General features: G+C 60.6%; 1 protein-coding gene across 3 annotated transcripts in view; it reads left to right on the forward strand.

Moving 5' to 3' along the window:
* The first annotated feature begins 4,162 nt into the window (after positions 1–4,162).
* Positions 4,163–14,222, forward strand: part of SHANK3 (SH3 and multiple ankyrin repeat domains 3) — a 171,965-nt gene continuing 161,905 nt past the window's right edge. For 2 of the 3 annotated variants that reach the window (XM_056509804.1, XM_056509825.1), the window contains exon 1: positions 4,163–4,221. The gene's annotated coding sequence lies outside the window, so the exon portion shown is untranslated. Of the gene's footprint in view, positions 4,222–4,729; positions 4,787–14,222 lie in introns of those variants that run through there. The other variant, XM_056509816.1, reaches the window with a different exon arrangement.

Here is a 14,222-nt window from a genome sequence, read left to right on the forward strand (position 1 = left end):
ATCCTGGGATTTAGGGATGAAGATGAATGGGGTTTTCCCAGGATTTTGGGATTTAGGGGTGAAGATGGATGGAGTTTTCCCAGGATTTAGGGGTGTGGCTGGATGGGGCTATCCCAGCTGGATGGGGATATTCCGGGATTTAGGGATGCAGATGGATGGGGTTATTTTGGGATTTTGGGGTGAAGATGGATGGGGGGGATCCCGGGATTCAGGGGTGCAGCTGGATGAGGTTATCACGGGATTTTGGATTGAAGATGGATTTCTTTTTTTGCCTTTCTTCCGTGATTTCAGGATGTTTTTAGGTGTAATTTTAGCAAGTTTTGGTCCATTTCCCTGCACTTCTTGTCATCCCATTCACTTTTACTGTTTTCACTCGGTTTCAGAATTTTCCCTCGATTTCTCTCGCCATTTCATTTTTATATCCACTTTTAAACAGGCTAAACAGGAGCAGGAAACTCAGGATAGGGGCACGGAAGTGGAATTTTCCCTGGGAGGTGCCAACCCAGGCAAGATCCAGGCAGGATCAGAGGGATGCCCAGCAGATCCAGGATCTCTGATCCCAGCCCTGATCCCAGCCCTGATCCCGGCTCTGATCCCAGCTGGACTCATCTGAGCTCTGATCCCGGCTCTGATCCCAGCCCTGATCCCAGCTCTGATCCCAGCTCTGATCCCAGCCCTAATCCCGGCTCTGATCCCAGCCCTGATCCCAGCCCTGATCCCAGCTCTGATCCCAGCGCTAATCCCGGCTCTGATCCCAGTTCTGATCCCGGCTCTGATCCCGGCTCTGATCCCGGCTCTGATCCCAGCCCTGATCCCAGTTCTGATCCTGGCTCTGATCCCAGCCCTGATCCCAGCTCTGATCCCAGCTCTGATCCCAGCCCTAATCCCGGCTCTGATCCCAGCCCTGACCCCAGCCCTGATCCCAGCGCTAATCCCGGCTCTGATCCCAGTTCTGATCCCGGCTCTGATCCCAGCCCTAATCCCGGCTCTGATCCCAGCTCTGATCCCGGCTCTGATCCCAGCCCTAATCCCGGCTCTGATCCCAGCTCTGATCCCAGCTCTGATCCCAGCCCTAATCCCGGCTCTGATCCCAGCCCTGATCCCAGCCCTGATCCCAGCTCTGATCCCAGCCCTAATCCCGGCTCTGATCCCAGCCCTGATCCCAGCTCTGATCCCAGTTCTGATCCCGGCTCTGATCCCGGCTCTGATCCCGGCTCTGATCCCAGCTCTGATCCCAGCCCTGATCCCAGTTCTGATCCCGGCTCTGATCCCGGCTCTGATCCCGGCTCTGATCCCAGCTCTGATCCCAGCCCTGATCCCAGTTCTGATCCCGGCTCTGATCCCGGCTCTGATCCCAGCTCTGATCCCAGCCCTGATCCCAGTTCTGATCCCAGCCCTGATCCCAGCCCTGATCCCGGCTCTGATCCCAGCTAGACTCATCTGAGCTCTGATCCCGGCTCTGATCCTGGCTCTGATCCCAGCTGGGCTCATCCCAGCTCTGATCCCAGCCCTGATCCCAGCTGGACTCAGCTCTGATCCCAGTCCTAATCCCAGCTGGACTCATGCCAGCTCCAATCCCAGTCCTAATCCCAGCTGGACTCATCCCATCCCAGCTCTGAACCCAGCTCTGGTCCTGGCCCGGATCCCAGCCCTGATTCCAGCTCTGATCCCAGCTCTGATCCCAGCTCTGATCCCATTCCCTATCTTGCTCCCAATCCCACTCCTGATCCTGCTCCCTACCCCATTCCCAAACCCGATCCCGACCCCATTCCCAAATCCGATCCCGACCCCATTCCCGTTCCTGCTCCCGATCCCATTCGCGTTCCCGTTCCCGATCCCGTTCCTGTCCCGAGTTTCCCGGCCCCATTCCCTCCATCCCAGTTCCCGTTTCCTTCCTGCACTGCAGGGATTCGTTCCCAGCGCTGCGGGGCCGCTGGAATTGCTCCAGCTCCTCAGGGAACTCCTGGGATTTGGGATTTGGGGGACAGGGCAGCCTCTGGACCGCGGCGCGTTCTTGGCTCCGCTGGAGGAAATCCGGGAAGTTCCCCTTCCATGAGGTAAAAAAATCCCAAAAAAACCCCAGTGAGAATCTCCGGATCCGAACGAGGCCAAAGGACAAATCCTGGACGCTGTTCCTGAGCCCGGGGGTGACAACGGTGACACGGAAAGAGGAGGAGGGGACACAAATCCCGGGAATGCCGGAGAGCTGTCCCAGGGATGGACGTGTCCCTCTGTCCCCTCTGAGCACGGGGACAGCTCAAGTGACAAAAGTGGGGACACGGAGAGGGACGGGACACACATGGGGACAGGGACACACAAGGGGACATGGAAGAGGACAGGAAAAGGGGGGATGGGGACACTCAGGGGGGACAGGAAAAGAGGATTGGGACATTCAGGGGACAGGGAAAGAGGGGATGGGGACAGCCAGGGGACAGGAAAAGGGGATGGGGACAGGAAAACGGGGGCTGGGGACAGGTGGAGGGGTCTGGGGACACCCAGGGGACAGGAAAAAGGGATGGGGACAGGAAAAGGGGATGGGGACATTCAGGGGACAGGAAAATGGGGGATGGGGACACCCAGGGGGGACAGGAAAAGGGGATGGGGACATTCTGGGGGACAGGTGGAGGGGTCTGGGGACACGCAGGGCACAGGGGAAGGGGACAGCCGGGGACAGCGGTGTGGGACGGGATGTCCCCACGGGGAGGAGCGAGTCCCTCCTTCCACGCCAAGGGTGACAGCGCGGTGAGCTGGCGCTGGGACATTGTCCCCTTGTCCCTTTGTCCCCTTGTCCCGGCTGGCTCGGGCCAGCGCCCGGCTCTGGCACTGCCCCGTTGTGTCCCCACCCACGCCTGGCCCGGGCAGGGCCACAGCCGGGGCACCGCCTGTCCCCGCGTCCTTCTGTCCTTGTGTCCCTCTGTCCCCGTGTTCTTGTGTCCCTTTGTCACCCTGTGTGTCCCCGTGTCTCTCTGTCCCCGTGTCCCTGTGTGTCCCCCTGTTCCTGTGTCCCTCTCTGTCCCTTTGTCCCTCTGTCCCTGTGTCCCTCTGTCCCAGTGTCCCGCTGTCCCCGTGTCCTTGTGTCCGAGCCGTGCTGTCGGGTTTTGTCCCCGTGCCGGGTTTTGTCCCCATTTTGGGTCTGTCCCCGTGCCGGGTTTGTCGCCGCCCGGATTTTGTCCCCGTGCCGGGTCTGTCCCCGCCCGCGTCCCACAGGAAGGGACAATCCCGGTCCCGCCAAGGTGTTTCCTGCGCTCCCGATAGGGCCGGGCAGCGCGTCCGGAGCTGGCACCGACCCCGCAGCTGGGCACTGACCCCAAACTGGCACCGACCCCAAACTGGCACTGACCCCAGAGCTGGGCACTGACCCCACAGACCCCAGAGCTGGGCACTGACCCCAAACTGGGCACCGACCCCAAAGCTGGGCACTGACCCCAGAGCTGGGCACTGACCCCGCAGACCCCAGATCTGGGCACTGACCCCACAGACCCCAGAGCTGGGCACCGACCCCAGAGCTGGGCACTGACCCCAAAACTGGCACTGACCCCAAAGCTGGGCACTGACCCCAGAGCTGGGCACTGACCCCAAAGCTGGGCACTGACCCCAAAGACCCCAAAGCTAGGCACTGACCCCAGAGCTGGGCACTGACCCCAGAGACCTCAGAGCTGGCACCGACTCCAAAGCTGGCACTGACCCCACAGACTCCACAGCTGTGCGCTGACCCCAGAGACCCCAAAACTGGGCACTCACCCCAAAGCTGGACTCGTCACATCCCCCCTGTCACCCGCAGTGGCCTGTACCCCCTGTGCCCCCCTGCACCCCGGTACCCCCTGTGCCCCCCTGCACCCCGGTACCCCGTCCCCACTGGCGGTGCCCCGTGGCCTGGTAGTGCCCCGGTTTGTCCCTGCTGTCCCCGCGGTTGCCCCGGTTTGTTCCCCCGGTCCCCGCAGTTGCCCCGGGCTGTCCCCACCGTTCCCCCGGTTTGTCCCCGCGGTCTCCCCGGTTTGTCCCCACCGTTCCCCCGGTTTGTCCCCGCGGTCCCCCCGGTTTGTCCCTCTGTCCGGGCAGGACGCAGCCCGGCGCGGGGGGCGGTGGCCGCTGTCCCCGCTGTCCCTTCCTGGCAGGAAAGGGGCCGAGCTGCGCTGCCGGGGCCGGGAGTTTCCTGCGGGATCCGGCCCCGCGGGCGCCAGCAGCGGAGCGGCCGCGGGCGGAGCAGCGGCACCGAGCCAGGTACCGGTACCGGGGGGTCCCAGCGCCCCCCGAGCGCGGGGTTGGGGCTCCCCACGCTCCCCACGGGCGCTGTGGGGTCGGGACCACCGGGGCAGGACCGCGCGGTGCCCCGGGCTCACGGGGCGGGTGGAACCGGGAGCTCTGCGGGGTTCGGGGCGCACCCAGGAGGGAGCAGCGCTGCCCCCCGACCCCCCAACACCGAGAAACCGGAGCGGGGTTGGGAGGAACGAACAAAACCCGGGGGGATCAGCGACAGGATTTTTTTTTTTTTTTTGGGGGGGGGTGGGGGGTTTTACCGGGACCCCCAGGGTGCCGCTGAAGTTTTCCGTGCTCCCGCCCCTTCCGTGCGCACCGGGGCTGGCCGTTGCCATGCCAACTCCTCAAAACGAAGCAGCCCCGCTGCCGGCGGCGGGGGCCGAGCTCGCGGGGGATCCGCCGTGCGCGCCGCTCCCCGCCCGGCCCCGCCACCGCCGCCGCCTCCCCCGCGCCGCTCCCGCTCCCGCTCCGCCGCCGGCGGCCGCCGCGGCGATGGTGGCTCGGGCCCGCGCCGCCCGCAGCCCCGCAGGTAACGGGGGAAAAACCGGGAGAGCGCCGGGGGGAAAGGCGGAGCGAGCGCGGGGGATGCGGCGGGGGATGCGCGGGGGATGCGCGGGGGATGCGCGGGCTGGGGATGGACGGATGGATGGACGGATGGATGGATGGATGGATGGATGGATGGATGGATGGATGGATGGATGGATGGATGGGCGTGGGGGTGGCTGCGGGCTGGAGGCCAAGGCTCGGCATTCCAAACTCGGCGTTCCAAGCTCGGCATCCCAAGCTCAGCATTCCAAGGCTCAGCATTCCAAGCTTGGAGCTGCGATGTGCCCGGGGGCGCGTGGGTTGGTTTTTTTTTTTTTTCTTTTTTTTTTTTTTGGGGCGGTGGGGGGGATGAGAAAAGCGAGGAACGCGGCGTGCTCGGGGTTTGCGGCCGTGGGCTCGCGCTGGAGCCGGGATTTTGGGAGGGGATTTTCCCGGGAATGGGAGGCAGCGGGTGCGGCAGGAGCCTTTGGGGTTTATTTTTTTTGGGTTTTTTTTTCTGGCCGAGGCCTGGTGATGATTTTGTTGCTCCCCCGGTTGTGGTTCGGGCAGAACCGAGCTGGAAATTCTGATTTTCCCGGTGTGGGAGCTCAAGTTGTGCAGGGAGTACAAGACGGGGCAGGAGCTGCTCCCTGCCCTCGGGGGGTGCTGGACAGCCCCGAGCACGGCATTTGTGGGGATTTTGGGATGTGGGGGGGTCGTGTTCCTTTCCGGGCCTCAGCTGGTGAATTTCCCCCCCTCGATATCTTCAGCAGCTGCTGGAAAAGTGAATTTACCCCTCTCTGCTCTTCCCAGCGCGGGTCTGGGGAAGGAGCTTCCAGAGCTGAGCAGGTGCAGGTCCCCTCTGGATTTCCTCGGGATAAACTTCCCGAAAAACTTCTGTCCTTCGGTCCCGGGAGTGACCCGTGGGTGATGGAGGCAGCGAGTTCCCAAAATTCCTCTTCAGAGCTGCTCTTACATAACTCGGAGGGCTCCTTGTTCCTTCTGCACCCGCACGGGAGTTCTGGGCGAGGCCAAAGGGGCAGAAAAGGCACCGAGGAGGGGCCTTTAATTCCCGGAAAATTATCCTGGAGTGGTTCGGGTGGGAGGGAGTTTAAAGCTCACTTTGCTCCACGGGCAGGGACACTTTTCACTCTCCCAGGTTGCTCCAACCTGGCCTTGGGCACTTCCAGGCGTGGGGCTGGAAGATTTTGGGCTTTTTTTTTTTTTTTTTTTTTTTTTTTTTTTTTTTTTTTTTTTTTGTAGTCGTCTCTGAACAGCCTGTAAGCCCTAAACATCCCAAATTCCTGAATATTCTTAATTTTGCGGGAATTCTGGCATGATTCATTCCTGGCAGAGCCGAGCGTGTTTGGTGCTGTGCTGTTCACTCGGAGGGGAGAAGGGGGCACGAAACCACCCCAAAACCCCCCAAAAATCCGCGAGCACCCCACAAGCCCAGCAGCGCTACGCTGGGGAAGGTTCTGCCGAGATTTCCAGCCCCTAAAAAATTCCCAGCGCTGCCTCCCCCGCGCGGCACCACGTGCGGGTGGCGAGGCACGTGTGGAGTGCGAGTGCGGGGTGGGGACACGGGCGGGGGGTGGGCGCGGCGGGGGGGCTGCCGGGCTGCTCTTCCCATCTCTCGGTGTTCCAGGGAATCAGCCCGGGCTGCTCTTCCCATCTCCGGCATTCCAGGGAATCAGCCCGGGCTCCTTTTCCCATCTCCTGCATTCCAGGGAATCAGCCCGGGCTGCTTTTCCCATCTCCGGTGTTCCAGGGAATCAGCCCGGGCTCCTTTTCCCATCTCTCCATGTTCCAGGGAACCAGCTCTTCTCCTCTCCTGCTTTCCAGGGATGCATCCCGGGCTCCTTTTCCCATCTCCGGCATTCCAGGGAATCAGCCCGGGCTGCTCTTCCCATCTCCGGCATTCCAGGGATGCAGCCCGGGCTGCTCTTCCCATCTCCGGCATTCCAGGGAATCAGCCCGGGCTGCTTTTCCCATCTCGGTGTTCCAGGGAATCAGCCCGGGCTCCTTTTCCCATCTCTCGGTGTTTCAGGGAATCAGCCCGGGTTGATTTTCCCATCTCCGGCATTCCAGGGAATCAGCTCGGGCTCTTTCCGTGTTCCAGGGAATCAGCCCGGGTTCCCTTTTCCCATCTCTCCATGTTCCAGGGAACCAGCCCTTTTCCTCTCCTGCTTTCCAGGGATGCAGCCCGGGCTCCTTTTCCCATCTCTCTGTGTTCCAGGGAATCAGCTCGGGTTGATTTTCCCATCTCCGGCATTCCAGGGAATCAGCCCGGGTTGATTTTCCCATCTCTCCATGTTCCAGGGAATCAACCCGGGTTGATTTTCCCATCTCTCGGTGCTCCAGGGAATCAGCCCAGGCTCTCCCCATGTTCCAGGGATGTAGCCCTGGCTCTTTTTCCTCTCTCCTCTATTCCAGGGAGCAGCCTGGTCTCCCTTTTCCCTCTCTCAGTGTTCCAGGGAATCAGCCAGGGCTCTTTTTCCCATCTCTCCATGATCCAGGGAAGCTGCCCTGGCTCCTTTTCTCATCTCTCAGTGTTCCCGGGATGCAGCCCTGGCTCCTTTTCCCATCTCCCGCATTCCAAGGAAGCAGCTTGGGCTGCTTTTCCTCTCTCCTGTATTCCAGGAAGCAGCCTGGGCTCCCTTTTCCCTCTCTCAGTGTTCCAGGGAAGCATCCTGGGCTCTTTCCGTGCTCCAGGGAGGCATCCTTGGCTCCTTTTCCCTCTCTGAGTGTTCCAGGCTCCTCTTCCCTTCTCTCCTGTATCCCAAGGGAACAGCTTGAACTCCCCCTCTCCCCTCCCAGTGTTCCAGGGAAGCAGCCTGGGATCCTTTTCCCTCTCCCAGTGTTCCAGGGAAGCAGTCTGGGCTCCTTTTCCCTCTCTCAATGTTCCAGGGAAGCAGTCTGGGCTCCTTTTTCCCCTCCCAGTGTTCCAGGGAAGCAGTCTGGGCTCCTTTTCCCTCTCCCAGTGTTCCAGGCTCCTTTTCCCTTCACTCCTGTATCCCAAGGGAACAGCTTGAACTCCCCTTCCTCCTCTCCCAGTGTTCCAGGGAGCATCCTGGGCTCGTTCCATGTTCCTGGGAGCATCCTGGGCTCGTTCCATGCTCCTGGGAGCAGCCTGGGCTCGTTCCGTGCTCCTGGGAGCAGCCTGGGCTCGTTCCATGTTCCTGGGAGCAGCCTGGGCTCCCCTTTTCCCTCTCCCAGTGTTCCAGGGAAGCAGCTTGGACTCCCCCTCTCCTCTCACGGTTTCCAGGGAAGCAGCCTGGGCTCTCCCTTTCCTCTCTCCATGTTCCAGGGAGCAGCTTGGGTTCCCTTTCCCACCTCTCAGCGTTCCAGGGAACACCCCGGGCTCCTTTTTCCACCTCTCCACGATCCAGGGAAGCAGCCCGGGCTCCCTTTCCCACCTCTCGTTGTTCCAGAGGGAAAACCTGGGCTCCCTTTCCCATCTCTCGTTGTTCCAGGCTCCTCTTCCTTTCTCTCCTGCATTCCAGGGAAGCAGCCTGAACTCCCCTTCCCCTCTCCCGATATTCCAGACGGGAATTCTGTTCTCCCCTTCCCCTCTCCCGCTGTGATGGGGTTTGGATTGGAATTTAACTCCGGGGAGATCCAGGGATCTGTGCCCAGCAGGGATGTGGCAGTGGGAATTTCCAGTGCTCCTGAATCCTCTGAATTCCCAAATCCCTCAAATTCCCTGAATCCCCCAAATCCCGGATTCCTCAAATGCCCTGATCACCCAAACTCCCTGAACCCCCCGAATTCCCTGAATGTCCTGGATCCCCCGATTTCCCTCAATCCCCTGAATTCCCTGAATCTCCTGAATCCCCGATCCCCCTCAATCCCCTGAATTCCCTGAATGTCCTGAATCCCCCGAATTCCCTGAATCTCCTGAATCCCCCGAATCTCCTGAATCCCCCGATTCCCCTCAATCCCCTGAATCTCCTCAATCCCCCGATTCCCCTCAATCCCCCGAATTCCCTGAATCTTCTCAATCCCCCGATTCCCCTCAATCCCCCGAATTCCTTGAATGTCCTGAATCCCCCGAATTCCCTGAATGTCCTGAATCCCCCGATTCCCCTCAATTCCCTGAATTCCCTGAATGTCCTCAATCCCCCGATTCCCCTCAATTCCCCGAATTTCCTGAATCTCCTGAATCCCCCGATTCCCCTCAATCCCCCGATTCCCCTCAATCCCCTGAATTCCCTGAATCTCCTCAATCCCCCGATTCCCCTCAATCCCCCGATTCCCCTCAATCCCCCGATTCCCCTCAATCCCCTGAATTTCCTGAATCTCCTCAATCCCCCGATTCCCCTCAATCCCCTGAATTTCCTGAATCTCCTCAATCCCCCGATTCCCCTCAATCCCCCGATTCCCCTCAATCCCCTGAATTCCCTGAATCTCCTCAATCCCCCGATTCCCCTCAATCCCCCGAATTCCCTGAATCTCCTCAATCCCCTGAATTCCCTGAATCCCCGAATCTCCCGATTCCCCTCAATCCCCTGAATTCCCTGAATCTCCTCAATCCCCCGATTCCCCTCAATCCCCCGAATTTCCTGAATCTCCTCAATCCCCCGATTCCCCTCAATCCCCCGAATTCCCTGAATCTCCTGAATCCCCCGATTCCCCTCAATCCCCTGAATTCCCTGAATCTCCTGAATCCCCCGATCCCCCTCAATCCCCTGAATTTCCTGAATCTCCTCAATCCCCCGATTCCCCTCAATCCCCTGAATTCCCTGAATCCCCGAATCCCCCGATTCCCCTCAATCCCCTGAATTCCCTGAATCTCCTCAATCCCCCGATTTCCCTCAATCCCCTGAATTCCCTGAATCTCCTCAATCCCCCGATCCCCCTCAATCCCCTGAATTCCCTGAATCTCCGAATCCCCCGATTCCTCTCAATCCCCTGAATTCCCTGAATCTCCTGAATCCCTCGGAGCCAGGGAACAGGGAGGGGGTTCCCTCCTCTTCCTGCTCCGTTCCCAGCTGGGATGAGCTGCTCCAGCTTTTCCCGTGGCTCCAGGACCACGAGGAGCTGTGGGGTGCACTGGGGACCCGTGGGGTGGATTTTTCTGAATCCCTTAATCCCCTGAATCTCCAAATTCCCTAAATGCCCTGAGTTCCCCAAATCCCCTGAATCCCCTAAATTCCCTGAATCCTGTGAATCCCCTGAATTCCTCAAATCCCCCAAGTTCCCCAAATCCTGTGAATCCCCTGAATCCTCTGAACCCCTCAAATCCCCTGAATCCCCCAAGTTCCCTGAAACCCCTGAATCCCCCGAGTTCCCCGAATCCTGTGAATTCCCCGAATCCCTGAATTCCTTAAATCCTCCAAGTTCCCCGAATCCCCTGAATCCCCTAAAACCCTCAAATCCCCGATTCCCCTGAATCCCCCGAATCCCCCAAACCTCCCAAATCCTCCAAATCCCCCAAATCCCTCAAATCCCCGAATCCCCTGAATCCTTTGAATCCCACAAGTTCCCCAAATCCCCTGAATCCCCCAAATCCCCGATTCCCCTGAATCCCCCGAATCCCCTGAATCCCCGAATCCCCTGAATCCCCGAATCCCCTGAATCCCCCAAGTTCCCCGAATCCCCCGAATCCTCCTAAATCCCTGAATCCCTTGAATCCCTTAAATCCCTCAAATCCCCCAAATCCCCGAATCCCCCAAACCTCCCAAATCCTCCAAATCCCCTAAATCCCTCAAATCCCCGAATTCTCCGAATCCCCCAAATTCCCCGATTCCCCCAAATCCCCCAAATCCCCGAATCCCCTGAATCCTTTGAATCCAACAAGTTCCCCAAATCCCCAGAACCCCCCGAACCCCCCGAACCTCCCGAACCCCCCAAACCCCCCAAACCCCCCGAACCCCCCGAACCCCCCAAATCCCCCAAATCCCAGAACCCCCCGAACCCCCCAAACCCCCGAACCCCCCAAATCCCAGAACCCCCCAAACCCCCCAAACCCCCGAACCCCCCAAACCCCCCCGAACCCCCCAAACCCCCAAACCCCCCGAACCCCCGAACCCCCCGAACCCCCCGAACCCCCCGAACCCCCCGAACCCCCCCGAACCCCCCGAACCCCCGAACCCCCGAACCCCGAAGCCCCGCGCCGCCGGCAGCAGCGCTGGCGCAGGGGAGGCCGCGCCGCTCAAAGGAGCACAAAGAAAGAATTGCCACCATCCCACTCCCGGAGGCAGCGGAGCTGTCACCGCTGTCACCGCTGTCACTGTGACAACGGGCCCGGCTCGGAGCAGCGCGGGCGGAGCCGCCTCGGGGGAGCCCCTCGGGCGGGCAGGGGGCGCCAGCCTGGGGACAGAGGGGACAGAGGGGACAGAGGGGACAGAGGGGACAGAGGGGACAGAGGGTGGCAGCGGTGGCAGCGGTGCCAGTGGTGGCACGGGGCGCCAGCCCTGGGGACAGCGGGGACAGAGGTGGCAGAGGGTGGCAGTAGTGGCAGTGGGTGGCAGTGGTGACAGAGGGTGGCACGGGGTGCCAGCCCTGGGGACAGAGGTGGCAGTGGTGACAATGGTGGCAGAGGGTGGCAGTGGTGACAATGGTGGCAGAGGGTGGCAGAGGGTGGCTGTGGTGGCAGTGGTGGCAGCAGGTGGCAGTGGGTGCCAGCCCTGAGGGCAGTGGTGACAGAGGGTGGCAGTGGATGGCAGAAGATGGCAGGGGGTGACAGAGGATGGCAGGGGGTGACAGGCCTGCAGGCAGCAAGTGGCAGCAGCAGTGGCAGTGGGTGACAGAGGGTGGCAGTGGTGGCAGAGGATGGCAATGGTGACAGTGGCTGACAGGGTGGCAGAAGGTGGCAGCTGGTGGTGGCAGTGGTGACAGAGGGTGGCAGCAGATGGCAGAGGATGGCATTGGTGGTAGTGGGTGACAGTGGATGGCAGCGGTGGCAGTGGTGGCAGCAGGTGGCAGTGGTGACAGCAGTGACAGTGGGTGGCAGCAGGAGACAGAGGGTGGCAGTGGTGGCAGCGGGTGGCAACAGCGACAGCCAGTGGCAGTGGGTGTCACTGGTGACAGAGGATGGCAGTGGGTGGCAGCAGGTGGCACTGGTGACAGTGGTGGCTGTGGGTGGCAGTGCCAGGCTTGGTGGCAGCAGAGACAGTGGTGACAACAGTGATAGTGGTGGCACTGGGTGGCAGTGGTGATGAAGAAGGTGACACTGGTGCCAGCGGTGGCAGTGGTGGCACTGGGTGGCATTGGTGACACTGGTGACACTGGTGCCAGCGGTGGCACTGGGTGACACTGGGTGACCTTGGTGGCATTGGTGGCAGCGGTGGCAGTGCCAGCCCCGCCTGGCGGGGCCGCGCGGGGTAACCCGAGCAGAGGCAGCAGCTCCAGCTCAGTGTGGCACCGGGTGCCATCGGTGCCATTGGTGGCACTGGGTGACCTTGGTGGCAGCGGTGGCAGTGCCAGCCCCGCCGCGGGTAACCCGAGCAGCAGCTCCAGCCCAGCCCAGCCCAGCGCGGCACCGGGTGCCATTGGTGGCACTGGGTGACACTGGTGCCATGGGTGCCACCGGTGGCACTGGTGACCTTGGTGGCAGCGGTGGCAGTGCCAGCCCCGCCGCGGGTAACCCGAGCTCCAGCCCAGCCCAGCCCAGCCCAGCGCGGCCGCCGCCGCTTCTCCTCTCATGAAATATTGAGCGGCCCCAGCGCCGGCTCGGTGACACCGGGGGCGGCCCTGGCGCCCGGCTCGGGGACACGCGGGGACGTGTGTGGCCTGGGGGTGGCGCAGGGTGGCACCACAGGGTGGCACAGGGTGGCACAGGGTGGCTCAGGGTGGCACAGGGTGGCACCACAGGGCGGCGCAGGGTGGCACAGGGTGGCACAGGGTGGCACAGGGTGGCACAGGGTGACTCAGGGCGGCTCAGGGTGGCTCAGGGTGGCAGAGGGTGGCTCAGGGTGGCACCACAGGGCGGCTCAGGGTGGCACAGGGTGGCAGAGGGTGGCAGAGGGTGACTCAGGGCGGCTCAGAGTGGCACCACAGGGTGGCTCAGGGTGGCCCAGGGTGGCAGAGGGTGGCTCAAGGTGGCACAGGGTGACTCAGGGTGGCTCAGGGTGGCAGAGGGTGGCACCACAGGGTGGCTCAAGGTGGCACAGGGTGACACAGGGTGATACAGGGTGGCAGAGGGTGGCTCAAGGTGGCACAGGGTGGCACAGAGTGGCTCAAGGTGGCAGAGGGTGGCTCAAGGTGGCACAGGGTGGCACAGAGTGGCTCAAGGTGGCTCAGGGTGGCACAGGGTGGCAGAGGGTGACACAGGGTGGCACCACAGGGTGGCAGAGGACTGCAGGGCTGGGCACCCCGGACCCCACAAACCCCAGAGCGGGGCCGGGGTCGCAGCCTTGGGAAGGGGAGGGTGCTCGGGGCAGGGGCTCTTTCCTGGAATCCCAGAATTCCAGAACCCAGAATTCCAGAACCTCAGAATCCCAAATTCCAGAATTGCAGAACCCCAGAATCCAGAATCCCAGACCCTGAGAATCCCAGAATCCCAGAATGCCAGAACTCAGAATTCCAGAATCCCAAATGCCAGAATCCCAGAATTCCAAAATCTCAGAATCCCCAAATCCCAGAACCTGAGAATCTCAGAATCCTGGAATCCAGAATCCCAGAATCCCAAAATCCAGGATTCCAGAATGCCAGAATCCAGAATCCCAGAATCCCAAATGTTAGAATCCCAGAATCTGAAAATCCCAGAATCTCAGAATCCCCAAATCCCAGAACCCCAGATTCCAGAATCCCAGGATCCCAGCGCCCCAGAATCCAGGATCCCAGACTTTCAGAATCCCAAAATCCCAGAATGCCAGAACTCAGAATCCCAGAATTTGAGAATTCCAAATTCCAGAATCTCAGAATCCCCAAATCCCAGAAACCCAGAATCCAGGATTCAAAAATCTCAGAATCCCAAGATTCCAGGATCCCAGGATCCCAGCAGCCCAGAATCCAGGATCCCAAAATCCAGGATTCCAGAATTTCAGAATCCCAGACCCTGAGAATCCCAGAATCCCCAAATCCCAGAACTCAGAATCCCAAAATCCCAAATGCCAGAATCCCAGAACCTGAAAATCCCAGAATCTCAGAATCCCCAAAGCCCAGAAACCCAGAATCCTGGATTCCAAAATCCCAGAATTCAGAGCCTGAGAATCTCAGAATCCCAGAATCCAGGATCCCAGAACCCCAAAATCCAGGATCCCAGAATCCCAAAATCCAGGATCCCACCACCCCAGAATCCAGGATACCAGAATCCCAAAATCCAGGATCCCAGCACCCCAGAATCCCAAAATCCAGAATCCCAAAATCCCAAAATCCAGATTTCCAGAAATCCCAGAATTCCAAAATCCAGATTTCCAGAACCCAGAATCCCAAACTCCAGGATCCCAGAATCCAGAATGCCAGAACCCCAAACTCCAGGATCCCACCACCTC

This window comes from Oenanthe melanoleuca, chromosome 1A (assembly GCF_029582105.1).
Source record: "Oenanthe melanoleuca isolate GR-GAL-2019-014 chromosome 1A, OMel1.0, whole genome shotgun sequence".
Classification (NCBI taxonomy): Eukaryota; Metazoa; Chordata; class Aves; order Passeriformes; family Muscicapidae; genus Oenanthe; species Oenanthe melanoleuca.